The 15466-nt window shown below is 39.7% G+C and overlaps 1 long non-coding RNA gene and 1 other non-coding gene across 2 annotated transcripts in view; one reads left to right on the top strand and one right to left on the bottom strand.

Annotated features, from left to right (window-relative positions):
- Nucleotides 1-9020, bottom strand: part of LOC141558312 (uncharacterized) — a 29668-nt gene extending 20648 nt beyond the window's left edge. Inside the window, exon 1 of the long non-coding RNA XR_012487030.1 lies at nucleotides 7565-9020. This is a non-coding gene — a long non-coding RNA (uncharacterized LOC141558312). The remainder of the gene's footprint in view (nucleotides 1-7564) is intronic.
- Nucleotides 9021-14413: 5393 nt separating this feature from the next.
- On the top strand, nucleotides 14414-14545 carry LOC141559264 (small Cajal body-specific RNA 15). Its single transcript, XR_012487326.1, has one exon.
- The last annotated feature ends 921 nt before the right edge of the window (nucleotides 14546-15466 follow it).

Here is a 15466-nt window from a genome sequence, read left to right as displayed (position 1 = left end):
TAATAAAAAAATGAATGTTGAAAACTATCTGTATGTAACTGAAAAAATACTATTAAAATTTAAAAATTATAAATTGTTCAACTAGACTAAGTTTCTTGAGGACAGGAACTATTTCTATTTTATTTTTCTTCCCCTACAATATCTTGCACACAATAAATGCCCAATATGTTAGATTATTGATAAGGTTATATCATTCTCATCAGTTTCAGATGTCTTTTATCCCTCTTCCTCCTCTGTATTATGATCATTGTCCCTATATCTAGAGATGTACCTTATTTACTTTCTCACTCCATTATCTGTTAGGATTCTTACAAGGTGCTAAGTCACTGGAATGGATAGAGACAATAATTATCTAATTTAGCATGGTACTTAACAGTTCTCTAGTTCAGTAATGTATTTACTAGAATTCCACAAGTTTCACACCTTTAAGAGAGCATACTTTTAAGGAGCTTCCACAAGCCCAGGGAGAACCCAGAAACCCACTCTGTTGGAGGTGGAGTTCATTCCAACTTCCACCTTTATGCTGGATGGAGACATTGTGAGGACTTGGGGAGATTCAGAGTCAGGATTCAATCAAAAAGATTCACAAGTAGGGCAGAACGAAGGAAGACAGAGAAGTGGTGGCAGGCTGTCCTGTGGAGAACACTGAAACCAAGATCGGAAGACCTCCAGAAAACTAGCCCAGTACCAAGTGAAGGAGATAAGATTTGGAAAGAGACAGTAAAGGATTTGGACTCCTGGCTGCATTTGAGATTATTGAACTGAACTGAAACTAAAACTGCCTCCAGAAGCTCCCCAAGAAACCTGCTTCCAGAGAACGATTACATTTTAGAGAAGAGAATATTATAATTATTTTTACATTTCTTTTATCAAAATGACACTTCTTTATCCCTAGTCAACGTAGATTTTCCCTTGATGAACAAAATTGACTCCTACTAGTCATAATATTACTAGTATCTCCTGCTAATTTGCTGCATCCAGTCTTCTTGGATCTGAGAAACCAAATAACTATACTTGTTAGAATTTTATGTAAAATCAGTAAGTACAACTGAACGAAGTCACTGTACTTTATAAAGGGGTGTTACTCTAATTATGTTGCATTCATAGGATCATAAAGTCCAACCCTTTATTTTACTGATGAAACTGAAACCCAGCGTAGCAAAGTTATTTTTCCAAGGACCCACAGGTGGCAAGTAGCAAAACTGAGACTAGAACATAGGTCTTCTCCTCTGCTATCTTTCCATTACAGAATTGTACCAACATTCTTTAATGGAATTTTTTTTCCTGTAAGCTCAAAGACACACTGAACTAGTCCAAGAAACCAGAGTCCAGATGCTTCTAACACAATAGACAAAATTTAAGGTTTTCTGTCCTGTTACTGTGAACATAGCCTCCTTTCTTTTCCTCAATCTATCCCATTCAGCTTTTCACTTATTATATCTCTAGGTATAATCAAATCAACATTACCATTGCTTCGAGAAAGAAAATGTCATATAGACTTCAATTTGCTATCTCTGTGACTTCCTGAATGAAAAAAATATTTTTCTGGCCACAATTCCTTTATGTGTTACTTCTCCCATTAGAATTTAAACTTCTTGAAGGCAGGGACTATATAGCTTTTGCACCTAGCATAGCCTCGATTATTTCATCTGTAAAATGAATGGGATAGAATAGATCTTTAAAATTTCCTCCAAGGTATGAAGTTCTATATTATTATAATTTCTTTCCCAATTCATTCTTTAATCATTTAAAATCATCTCTGTGAGCTAAAGTAAGGGTTATATTGTTTATAGTTTCACAAATAAGTAAATAGGGTAAAAGTTAAATCCCTTGCTCAACTTTAAACCAATTAAGTTTCTGGGCTCAAGCTATAAACTTTTAAATTTTATATAAACACTGTTGCTTCTTGGAGAAAAGGAGGAAGATGAAGAGGATTATAAATTAGCAAGAAATGGAGAAATGAAAAGAGAAATCATTCCCAGAAGGAAAAGGCAAAATGATTATGTGGGGAAAAAATGAGATTTCCTTGGATAACGGTAGCGGCTGTGTGGATTATAAGAGGTCTATAGAACCTAAATTTGCTATCAGTAGATACTTTTAACTTTGTAAGATTAGGAAAAAGATATTAAGAACTAAATTCGGGATAGCCATATCACTAAAGAAATCCAGTTTGCTCACATCAAAGTTTCAGCAAGTTCCTGGGGCAGCCAAGCATGTGACCCAGCAATCAGTGGAAATATAAGATTCATAACCCATCCAGAAGGAACAGTTTGAAAGCAGCTTATCATAGTATTAAAGACCTTGGTTTGCAACATTTCCTAGGGATTAATTACAGCCCTAGATTAATAGCCTTTTAGGCCTGATTCAAGATATCTTTTCCTCTAAGTAAAGCATTATTCTTCAGAGAAATGGCCTGGTCCCTTGTTTGTTCCCTTTAAAATTATAAGGTGTTAATAAGTGGTAGCCATTCACCAAGCCTCACAGAAAATTGTAAATATGTTGAGAGCATTCATCATAGAGTTCTCTCTCTATAAAGAACTACTTAGGAAAATTACTTGCTTGTGGGTTCCATCTGTAAAATAGCTAACTAGAATGGCAATATCTTATGTCTACTCTGATTTCTTGAAACTGTGACCACTCCATCCCCACGTTTGTTATTTGGTTACCACATTTTGCTTTCCCTCAAATACCATATTATAATATACTCTTGAGATCCTTCCCTGGCACAGGCTACAATCATCAACAAAAGGCAGGGTGATAAAGACCATCTATATTCATAACAGTTCCAGAGATGAAAAGCAATAAGAAAAGTCAAAGGGCTGATTGTCACCAAATAGTGAATAATAATGAAGAATCAGAAGCAGGAGTCCATGTCTAGAAATATGGATTGTCAATTATAAGTGCCAGAATCCAAATAGCAAAGTAGTTATGGAACCAGGTATCCAAATGAATTCATACAAAAGCTCATTGCCATTCACCTGGTACAATGAGAGTTCATGGGTCACTGGAATGTAGAAAAAGAGCTAAAAAAAAAAAAAGCATGGACAAAGTCATAGAACCAAAGACTCAGAATTAGAGGAGACAAGAAAAGTCATTTAGTCTAACTCATACCTGAGTAGAAATGCAATATCCTTTACAAGCCTAACCTTCTACATATATTCTATTACATATGAGGTTATTCTATATATATTCTATTACCCCAAAACATTAACTGACTTGCTCAAGACCACACTGGCAGTAAATGTTAGAGCAGGAATTGAAGCTAGGTCCTCCAATTCTCTTTTCATTTGTGTACCCCATTTCATTTCCAAACTTCTTGTCAAATAGAGTGAGTTCTTAAATGGCTTCTACATATACATTTGATCCCATCACCTCCAGCAGATAACTTCAATCATCCTCTTTTTCTCTTAAATCTTTAGCTTTTCTCTATCTTCAAACACACCCGACTCTTCTATCCTTTAAAAAAAAAAAAAAACCTTAAACCCCTCTATTCCAACTGTATCTCTTCCCTTTCTCAACCAGTCTCTGCAGAAGTTCTCGGCACTTGTTATCTTCAGTTTTTTCTCATTCACTCAACTGGCTTCTGTAATTTAAAGTACGCTTTCCAAAGTTATCAACAATCTCTCATCAAACCTAATGGATTTTTTCATCCTTCTCAATCCATTGGTTGTATTTGACAATGTGGACCACCATCTCCTCCTGGGTGCTGTCTCTTTTCTGGTTTGTCTCTTGGATACTCCTGGATACTCTCTTTTCTGGTTTGTCTCTTGGTTACTCCTGGGTGCTGTCTCTTTTCTGGTTTGTCTCTTGGATACTCCTGGATGCTGTCTCTTTTCTGGTTTGTCTCTTGGATACTCCTGGATGCTGTCTCTTTTCTGGTTTGTCTCTTGGATTCTCCTGGATGCTGTCTCTTTTCTGGTTTGTCTCTTGGTTACTCCTGGGTGCTGTCTCTTTTCTGGTTTGTCTCTTGGATACTCCTGGGTGCTGTCTCTTTTCTGGTTTGTCTCTTGGATTCTCCTGGATGCTGTCTCTTTTCTGGTTTGTCTCTTGGATTCTCCTGGGTGCTGTCTCTTTTCTGCTTTGTCTCTTGGATTCTCCTGGATGCTGTCTCTTTTCTGGTTTGTCTCTTGGATTCTCCTGGATGCTGTCTCTTTTCTGGTTTGTCTCTTGGATTCTCCTGGATGCTGTCTCTTTTCTGGTTGGTCTCTTGGATTCTCCTGGGTGCTGTCTCTTTTCTGGTTTGTCTCTTGGATACTCCTGGATGCTGTCTCTTTTCTGGTTTGTCTCTTGATTACTCCTGGGTGCTGTCTCTTTTCTGGTTTGTCTCTTGGATACTCCTGGATGCTGTCTCTTTTCTGGTTTGTCTCTTGGATTCTCCTGGATGCTGTCTCTTTTCTGGTTTGTCTCTTGGATTCTCCTGGATGCTGTCTCTTTTCTGGTTTGTCTCTTGGTTACTCCTGGGTGCTATCTCTTTTCTGGTTTGTCTCTTGGATACTCCTGGATGCTGTCTCTTTTCTGGTTTGTCTCTTGGATTCTCCTGGATGCTGTCTCTTTTCTGGTTTGTCTCTTGGATTCTCCTGGGTGCTGTCTCTTTTCTGGTTTGTCTCTTGGATACTCCTGGGTGCTGTCTCTTTTCTGGTTTGTCTCTTGGATTCTCCTGGGTGCTGTCTCTTTTCTGGTTTGTCTCTTGGATACTCCTGGGTGCTGTCTCTTTTCTGGTTTGTATCTTGGTTACTCCTGGATGCTGTCTCTTTTCTGGTTTGTCTCTTGGATTCTCCTGGATGCTGTCTCTTTTCTGGTTTGTCTCTTGGATTCTCCTGGGTGCTGTCTCTTTTCTGGTTTGTCTCTTGGATTCTCCTGGGTGCTGTCTCTTTTCTGGTTTGTCTCTTGGATTACTCCTGGATGCTGTCTCTTTTCTGGTTTGTCTCTTGGATACTCCTGGATGCTGTCTCTTTTCTGGTTTGTCTCTTGGATTCTCCTGGATGCTGTCTCTTTTCTGGTTTGTCTCTTGGATTCTCCTGGGTGCTGTCTCTTTTCTGGTTTGTCTCTTGGATACTCCTGGGTGCTGTCTCTTTTCTGGTTTGTCTCTTGGATTCTCCTGGGTGCTGTCTCTTTTCTGGTTTGTCTCTTGGATACTCCTGGATGCTGTCTCTTTTCTGGTTTGTATCTTGGTTACTCCTGGATGCTGTCTCTTTTCTGGTTTGTCTCTTGGATTCTCCTGGATGCTGTCTCTTTTCTGGTTTGTCTCTTGGATTCTCCTGGGTGCTGTCTCTTTTCTGGTTTGTCTCTTGGATTCTCCTGGGTGCTGTCTCTTTTCTGGTTTGTCTCTTAGTTACTCCTGGATGCTGTCTCTTTTCTGGTTTGTCTCTTGGATACTCCTGGTGCTGTCTCTTTTCTGGTTGTCTCTTGGATTCTCCTGGATGCTGTCTCTTTTCTGGTTTGTCTCTTGGATACTCCTGGGTGCTGTCTCTTTTCTGGTTTGTCTCTTGGTTACTCCTGGATGCTGTCTCTTTTCTGGTTTGTCTCTTGGTTACTCCTGGATGCTGTCTCTTTTCTGGTTTGTCTCTTGGATTCTCCTGGATGCTGTCTCTTTTCTGGTTGTCTCTTGGATTCTCCTGGTGCTGTCTCTTTTCTGGTTGTCTCTTGGTTACTCCTGGATGCTGTCTCTTTTCTGGTTGGTCTCTTGGATACTCCTGGATGCTGTCTCTTTTCTGGTTTGTCTCTTGGATACTCCTGGGTGCTGTCTCTTTTCTGGTTTGTCTCTTGGTTACTCCTGGGTGCTGTCTCTTTTCTGGTTTGTCTCTTGGTTACTCCTGGGTGCTGTCTCTTTTCTGGTTTGTCTCTTGGATTCTCCTGGATGCTGTCTCTTTTCTGGTTTGTCTCTTGGTTACTCCTGGGTGCTATCTCTTTTCTGGTTTGTCTCTTGGATACTCCTGGATGCTGTCTCTTTTCTGGTTTGTCTCTTGATTCTCCTGGATGCTGTCTCTTTTCTGGTTTGTCTCTTGGTTACTCCTGGGTGCTGTCTCTTTTCTGGTTTGTCTCTTGGTTACTCCTGGGTGCTGTCTCTTTTCTGGTTTGTCTCTTGGTTACTCCTGGATGCTGTCTCTTTTCTGGTTTGTCTCTTGGTTACTCCTGGGTGCTATCTCTTTTCTGGTTTGTCTCTTGGATACTCCTGGATGCTGTCTCTTTTCTGGTTTGTCTCTTGGATTCTCCTGGATGCTGTCTCTTTTCTGGTTTGTCTCTTGGATTCTCCTGGGTGCTGTCTCTTTTCTGGTTTGTCTCTTGGATACTCCTGGGTGCTGTCTCTTTTCTGGTTTGTCTCTTGGATTCTCCTGGGTGCTGTCTCTTTTCTGGTTTGTCTCTTGGATTCTCCTGGGTGCTGTCTCTTTTCTGGTTTGTCTCTTGGATTCTCCTGGGTGCTGTCTCTTTTCTGGTTTGTCTCTTGGATTCTCCTGGGTGCTGTCTCTTTTCTGGTTTGTCTCTTGGATTCTCCTGGGTGCTGTCTCTTTTCTGGTTTGTCTCTTGGATTCTCCTGGGTGCTGTCTCTTTTCTGGTTTGTCTCTTGGATACTCCTGGGTGCTGTCTCTTTTCTGGTTTGTCTCTTGGATACTCCTGGGTGCTGTCTCTTTTCTGGTTGGTCTCTTGGATTCTCCTGGGTGCTGTCTCTTTTCTGGTTTGTCTCTTGGATACTCCTGGGTGCTGTCTCTTTTCTGGTTTGTCTCTTGGATTCTCCTGGGTGCTGTCTCTTTTCTGGTTTGTCTCTTGGATTCTCCTGGGTGCTGTCTCTTTTCTGGTTTGTCTCTTGGATTCTCCTGGGTGCTGTCTCTTTTCTGGTTTGTCTCTTGGATTCTCCTGGGTGCTGTCTCTCGATTTGTCTCCTACCTGTCTGACCCTTCCTTCTCCTCTGTTGCCTCCTCATCTATGTGATGGCCCCTGGGAATGTTCAATCTCAGTGACTTGCACTGGCTGTCTCCAGCCTAATATGCCTTCATTCCCTTTTCTCTTGCAACTCATAGAATCCCTCTCTTTCCTAAGATACAGATCAAGCACTACTGTCTACGTGTCTTTCCTGATATCTATTAGTGCCTTCTCTCCTAAATTACTTTTTGTACCTATTCCCTTTCTGTATGTTTATAGAAATGTTATCTTTCCCAATTCCCTGCAAGCTCCTTGTAAGCATTTTATTCCTTGTATTTGTATATATCCCAAGAGTCTAAGACAGTACCTGGCAGTGGTAGGTACTTAAAAATGTGACTGCCATAAGAATGTGTCCTAACTCATGCAATACTATCCAAAAATAAATAAATAAATAAATGCAGAAAAGACTTGAAACCACAGCAAATACTTTTTTTGGAAGAGAATGTTTAACCTATGGAAGACAACATTTGATGGAATACAATAAGCTGTCTTTAAATATTTTAAAATTATTTTTATAATAGTTAGCATTTATATAGCATTAAAGGGTTGTAAATGTATTATTTCACTTTATCCTCACAAGAAGTTTTTTTTATTATTGTCATCTTACAAATAAAGAAATTAAGGCAGATGAAGTTAAGTGACTTACCCAGAGCTAGTTTCTGAAATTATATTTGAATCTAAATCTTCATGACTCCAAAACTAGCGCTCTTATCTACTTCATCACCTAGCTTGTTATACTAAGGAGAGACTTGATGGGCTTTGCCTTAGCCCAGGCAGCACTGGGAGCAATAGCTGTTAAAGAACAGTTTTGATTTGGTATAAGTGTCTCCCAAAATGGTGTCTTTTAGGAAGAAAGGTTTCACCGCTTAATGGTCTTCAAACACAGGCTTGTTAAGGCCTAGCTGTCGGTCTCCCGGAGGCGGGCCTTTTCCATCTCTCCGTGGGGGGCTGCGGCTCTTTGGGGGCGGGGCTGTGCCGGAGCCGGCTCCGGCGGGAAGCGGATTGTGAAAAGAGCGGCAAACACCACCCCTCGGGAGCCCGGCTTTTGTTGTGTTAATGGTCTAGATTTTAAGAAATCAATGGAGCAAATGTTAATGATTAAACTTAAAACTGTCAAGGGGACATTTTTCCCGCAAAGAGAGGTCGTGTCAACATTTGCCACATCGCGCCTACTCCCGGGTCAAAATCTAAGCTCCTACGACGTCATCTCGGTACCGCGCCACACGGCGGGGGTGGGGGTGGGGGGCTGAGGGGTGGGGGGTGGGGGGGTGGAGGAAAGGCCCACACACACCAGAGCCCGCTTCCCGGCTTTCCGGAACCGCTCGAGAAGCGACTCGGAATTCGAACTCAGGTCCTGGGACTGCGAGTTTCGCTGCGCCAAAGCGCCTTTTAAAGTACTTAAATGCACTGGCTTGGAGCTGGGCTGCTTCCCCTTCTCCTCACTCCGCTCAACTCCTTTAAACCTGGCTGGAGCGTTTGAAAAGCACGAAGGAGAAAGGTCGGCTCTAAAACTAATTCCACCTCAAAGACACGCCTTCTGCAGGCGCCTCTAAAGCGTCATCACGCTCTCCAAAGCGTAGAGGTGGGACTTCCTCTCTGGGGCTAGAATCGCTTCCGCCGGAAATGGCGTCTTCCCATCCTGTAGTTCGAAACCGTTGGCGACTGCGCGGAGCGTCCTATGGAGTCCTCTCTCTCGGGCTGTTTTCAGTTCCTTCTTTGTTGGACCTCCGGGGAGGGCCAGGCAGGCGGGGAACGTGAGCGGGGTCGGAGGGAGGAGGGGATGTCAGGGGTTAGTAGCAAGGGCCGAGCGGGGGTCGCTCGCTATTCGCTGGAGGGAAGGGAGAGTAGTGCTCTCCCGGGGAAACTGCCCTTTTCGTGCGGCTGGAGGCTACCCTGCGCCCGGTGACGGGCCCATCCGCTCTCCTAGAATCAACTAGAAAGGACTTTTAACTACTCCAGCCCAAGCTACGGATGGATTGGGTGGGGAAACTGAGGCCTGCAGGGATTTTGATGTGACCAATGTCACAACAGGGAGCAAAGAGCAGAACTGAAATTTGCACCCGCGTTCTCCGACCGTAGTCTGGCGTTCTTTCCCATAATTCATAACGAATAACGGGCCAGGCGCCGGGCTTAGTTGTGGGAGTGAGGATGCGCAGAGGCCCTGCCCTCAGGAGGCTTAACCTCCTATAACACGGAACAGAACTGAGTGCTACGAACCGGCCGAGTGAGGGAAGGAAATAGGACCTGGAAAGGCCTGTGGGCAATGGGACTGGAACTAAATCTTGGAGTAAGCCTAGAAATGAGGGGACGGTATTCCAGGCTCCGGGATTTCCGACGGGAAGATAGTGAGGGGGCTAAGCCGCCTTAGGTGTGGGAGAAGAACATAAGTTGTGGGACTTGGAAAAGCCCGAAGGGGCCGAGCTGGGACGGGTTGTAATGCCCTGTGCAATATGTACAGTTCTTTTAATCTCTGCTAAAAAAGAAACTCAGAATTTTGAGTCACCCATGAAATAGGTTTTAGTCCTTGGGATACTTTTTAACATTTTTTTTTATTATTATTTTTAAATAGTCCCTCAGCCTTTATTTAAAGACCTCCAGGTAGAGGGGATACTGCAACCCAAAAAGAGTGTCTGAGACAGAATTTGAACTACCTAGCTAGATATTCTTGCAATACTTTAGAAAGCTTCATTCTGGGCATCAGCTCTTAAGAGTTAAAATTCTATTTGTACCATTTCTTACCATGGGCCTGATTTCTGTTTTATTTATTAATGAAACTTTTTTTCTGATAGTGAACACAATTTTTCTTTGTTTATGTTCACGGTATGATTTTTAAAAATATTTTTATTTAATAGTTTTTATTTACCAGATATATGCATGGGTAATTTTACAACATTGACAATTGGCAAACCTTTTGTTCCAATTTTTCCTCTCCTTCCCCCCTCCCCTCTAGATGGCAAGTTGACTAATACGTGTTATATATGTTAGAGTATAAATTAAATACAATATATGTAGACACGACCAAACAGTTGTTTTGCTGAACAAAAGAATCGGACTTTGAAATAGTGTACAATTAGCCTGTGAAGGAAATAAAAAATGCATGTGGACAAAAAATAGAGGGATTGGGAATTCTATGTAGTGGTTCACAGTCATCTCCCAGAACTCTTTAACTGGGTGTAGCTGGTTCAGTTCATTACTGCTCTGTGGGAACTGATTTGGTTCATCTCATTGTTGGAGAGGGTCTTGTCCATCAGAATTGATCATTATATAGTATTGTTGTTGAAGTGTATAATGATCTCCTGGTCCTGCTCATTTCACTCAGCATCAGTTCATGTAAGTCTCTCTACATCTCTCTGAAATCATCCTGCTGGTCATTTCTTACAGAAAAATAATATTATGAGTTTCTTTTAAAAGTCAGATGGCTTTTATGTTTTATACTTGTCTTTAAATGGCACATCAGAATCTCTGGCTCATTTACAGATTATAAAATAAATTACAGGTAGTTCTTTACTTCTTTTGCCAGAGTCTATTTTCAACCTTCTATATCTTGAGCTCTGCTTTGTTTAGGATTAAAAATACTGTCTTCATCTCTACTGTAGGCAAGCACCTAAGATAACTTCAAGCAAGGATTTCATTTTTTAAAAATTTATTTTTAATTCTTTACATTTTGCTGACATTTAGGAACAAGGAATTAGTACATCTAGGCTGGAAGTGAGATAAACTAAATCAAATTCAGTTAGAATGATTTAAATTGTAGTTATTTCAGCCTTGTGGAACTATACTATGTAAATTCAAGGATTGCAAGGGGAATTATTCACACCAATTTGGACCTATGCTACAACACTATTATCATAATAGTCTTACCTTCATTTAATAAATAATGAGCCATCCAAAGTTGCACTTAGTAAGGGCAGAGTTCATTTAACAGCTAGGTAACCCCTGATTCCTCTTCAGTTCTAGGCAAATCTATTTAGATTAAATTTAGATTTTCTTTAATGGGCTGAGAAGGGTGAAAAAAAATCTAGCATATATATATGGCAGTCTTCCATCTATCCTTCATCTTTTCTGGGATTATCACTACTTTCTTCCCGTCACATTTTAAGAATGTAATTAACCAGTTCAACTTTATACTGTCTTCTTTCAGATCTCTTGTTCTAATATAGTGTCATTTCTCATGCCTTATCATGTGCCTACCTAGTATTATTCCTACCATTAATATATATTAATATGCTTATCTATTTCATTGAAAGAGTTATACAAATGAAAAAAAATTGTTTTGAATGTAATCGGGGAAAAATGTTAAGTAAATAAAAATAAATACTTTTTTAAAAAACAGCTGTAAGGGGCCGCTAGGTGGCACAGTGGATAGAGCATCAGCCTTGAATTCAGGAGGACCCGAGTTCAAATGTGATCTCAGACACTTAACACTTCCTAGCTGTGTGACCCTGGGCAAGTCACTTAACCCCAGCCTGGGGAAGGGGGGAGAAGCTGTAAATGGGTAGTAGCTCCCATTTTTCCTTTTCCTTAAAAGAAAAACTCAACCTCATGAGATGCCATCACAGCTAAATTTAGGCTTTGAATGAAAAGTAATGTTGAGCTAGAGCAAAGTTTTTTGTAACTTTTGTCTTTTCTTTGAGATAACGAGTTTAAATTTTACTTCTTAGAAAAGTTTTAAGCTGTTACTTTTTGAACTCAAGAGCTGTTCTCTACATAGGCTTTTAAAACGTCCTGCATATTAGGAAAAGGAGATAATTCTGATTTTATGGTGATTTAGTACTTGTAAACAGATAAACTGTAGAGTGAACAGAAATTATGTTTGACACTTTGTTTCTAATACTTTTTGGCTAGTGTGAAGTTGAAGGTTAAGATGACAATCAAAAAGATTTGACAATTTTGTCAGTTATAAGTTTGTCTTATAAGATTGAAAATTAATAACCTTACATTTTCCAAGTCTATCTCATGTGAGATTCTATCAACATGGCTTAATGTTTCTTTCTCCTTGATCATTATTGATCACAAAATAGAAGATTTTGATTACATCAAACTAAAAAGTTTCTGTACAAATAATTCTAATGCAAACAAGATTAGAGGGGAAGTAACAAATTGGGAAAATATTTTTAAAAACAAAGGTTCTGACAAAGGTCTCATTTCCAAAATATATAGAGAACTGACCCTAATTTATAAGAAACCGAACCATACTCCAATTGATAAATGGTCAAAGGATATGAACAGACAATTCTCAGAGGAAGAAATTGAAACTATATCCACTCACATGAAAGAGTGTTCCAAATCACTACTGATCAGAGAAATGCAAATTAAGACAACTCTGAGATACCACTACACACCTGTCAGATTGGCTAAGATGACAGGAACAAATAATGATGAATGTTGGAGGGGATGTGGGGAAACTGGGACACTAATACATTGCTGGTAGAGTTGCGAAAGAATCCAGCCATTCTGGAGAGCAATCTGGAATTATGCCCAAAAAGCTATCAAACTGTGCATACCCTTTGACCCAGCAGTGCTACTACTGGGATTATATCCCAAAGAAATACTAAAGAGCGGAAAGAGACATATATGTGCCAAAATGTTTGTGGCAGCTCTTTTTGTTGTAGCTAGAAACTGGAAGATGAATGGATGTCCATCAGTTGGAGAATGGTTGGGTAAATTATGGTATATGAAGGTTATGGAATATTATTGCTCTGTAAGAAATGACCAGCAGGAGGAATACAGAGAGGCCTGGAGAGACTTAAATCAACTGATGCTGAGTGAAATGAGCAGAACCAGAAGATCACTGTACACTTCAACAACAATACTGTATGAGGATGTATTCTGATGGAAGTGGAAATCTTCAACATAAAGAAAAACCAACTCACTTCCAGTTGATCAATGATGGACAGAGGTAGCTACACCCAGAGAAGAAACACTGGGAAGTGAATGTAAATTGTTAGCACTAATATCTGTCTGCCCAGGTTGCATGTACCTTCAGAATCTAATGTTTATTGTGCAACAAGAAAATGATATTCACACACATGTATTGTACCTAGACTATATTGTAACACATGTAAAATGTATGGGATTGCCTGTCATCGGGGGGAGGGAATAGAGGGAGGGGGGGATAATTTGGAAAAATGAATACAAGGGATAATATTATTAAAATATATATATAATTTAAAAAAAATACTGTATGAGGATGTATTCTGATGAACGTGGCTCTCTTCAACAATGAGATGAACCAAATCAGTTCCAATAGAGCAGTAATGAACTGAACCAGCTACACTCAGGGAAAGAACTCTGGGAGATGACTATGAGCCGCTACATAGAATTCCCAATCCCTCTAATTTTGTCTGCCTGCATTTTGGATTTCCTTCACAGGCTAATTGTACACTATTTCAAAGTCCGATTCTTTTTGTACAGCAAAACAACTGTTTGGTCATGTATACATATATTGTATTTAATTTATACTTTAACATATTGAACATGTATTGGTCAGCCTGCCATCTGGGGGGGAGGGGAGGAGGGGGAAAATTAGAACAAAAGGTTTGGCAATTGTCAATGTTGTAAAATTACCCATGCTTATATCTGGTAAATAAAAACTATTAAAAAAAATGTTTCTTTCTCCTTTATTTAATCTTGAATTTTATTTTTTAATAAGGAAAGAAATTTTCTCTTAATGGTATGATTAGTCTTATGATATTTTGAGACATATCCCAAAGTCCAGAGGCAAGGATCGAAGGAGTTAGGGGAATGGCTAGGGCATCAGATAGTTTTCATTTTTAGGTGCTCAAAAATGATAGATTTACATGTGAAACATTTTGAGGACTGTACTATATCGAATGTAGTTATTCGGGATGTCATTTCTTATTCTTCAAAAGTACCTGATTTGAAAATTCTTAGGGGCTGGTGCTTTCCTGTTGGACATGTTGTTTGGCATTGACCTCCTAAGTTTTTTGTGTCACTAGCCCCTTTTGAACTTAGGTCACAAGATTTATACTCAAGTTTTTGGTATAGAATTAAGCAAATAAAAGTAAATTGGAAGCTGAAAACTAGGAAGTTTTATTTTGTTAGTATTGCTTTATTTGGCCAGGAGAGGGAGAAATAAGAGAGTAGCTGATAGTTGCTTTTAGGAAATAATTTAAATAGAAGCAATAAACCAGCACAAATGTAAGGGAGAAGCAGGCTGTTTGACTGAAATTAACAAAATTGATAAAATTTTTATGTCCAGTAAATTGTTTCATTCCTTCCAGGACTTTTCACTTATAGCCAACAGAGGAAATGCCTGCTGTCTGGGGACTTATTCTCAGATAATGAGTTCATCTGCTACTTGAATGGTAGTGCATTAATTCAACAGCTATTAATTGGAATGAAGTAAGTATCCAGAGATTTCAAAGATTCCAATCTGAGCTTGAATTTCTGAAAGTAAGAGACTTGGTCTATTCTGATCTGAATATTCTGACCTTCCAAAGGGAAAAATGCTTTGATTCAGGATTTGAGACTCCTGGAGGCCTAAGAAAGTGGAGTCATTGAAGTCATGCTGACTCTTCTGATACCAGCCTCCTAAATGAAAAGGTTGTGAGAACAGGCCCTGCCTTCAAGATGAATTAAGGTCCTACTTCATCAACCAACAGTAAATGTGAAATTTACCATATTCTGACATTATAAAATGACTCCAAGCCATTAGACTCTTGGAGTCATAACTCCTAGAGGGATGTGGCATTGTGGAATCGGCTTTAGGAGCAGCCAAGAAAGTAGGCAGGCTTTATTTTTTCCTGGAGTGGCTATTACTGTTATAGCAATATCTCTAAACAAATCACCATTTCCCTATTGGGCTTTCCTCCTGTTCATCAGTGCCTTAAACTCAACATGCCCAACCCTTCACCATAAACTTCATCTTCTTTATATCTGAAAACCTTGACATTACATCCCACTATTTCTTCACTTATTCCAGTTTTTGTTAATGAGGTGGTCCTTTACTTATTAAAACCAATATTTTAAATCAACCCTTGATCCTATCTTCTCTTGCTGGAGCAGCTTGCTCCCATCATTGTTTTTTTTTTCCTAAACATTTTTATTTAAAATTTTGAGTTACAAGTTCTATCCTTCTTCCCCATCCAAGTATAAGAAGGCTTAATTAAAATGTTAAAAAACAAAAGAAAGTAAAAAAAATAGGATGCATCAATCTGTATCAAATAAATATCTGGTCTTTCTCTGGAATTAGAGCGTATGCTTCATCATTAGTCCTTTGGGGTTGTCTTGGATCTCTGTATTGCTGAAAATAGCTAATAACTTCATTGACTTACTGTGTACAGTGTTCTCAGGTTTCTGTTCATTTTGCTGTGTATCAGTTCATGTAAATCTTTACAGATTTTTCTGAAAATCATCCTGCTTATCATTTCTTACAGCACAATAATATTTCTTATAATTTTTTTCCCCGAGGCAATTGGGGTTAAGTGACTTGCCCAGGGTCACACAGCTAGGAAATGCTAAGTGTCTGAGGTCACATTTGAACTCAGGTCCTCCTGAAATCAGGGCTGGTGCTCTATCCACTACA

This window comes from Sminthopsis crassicaudata, chromosome 2 (genome assembly GCF_048593235.1).
Source record: "Sminthopsis crassicaudata isolate SCR6 chromosome 2, ASM4859323v1, whole genome shotgun sequence".
NCBI classification, from domain to species: domain Eukaryota; kingdom Metazoa; phylum Chordata; class Mammalia; order Dasyuromorphia; family Dasyuridae; genus Sminthopsis; species Sminthopsis crassicaudata.
This window is presented reverse-complemented; position numbering and strand designations above follow the sequence as displayed.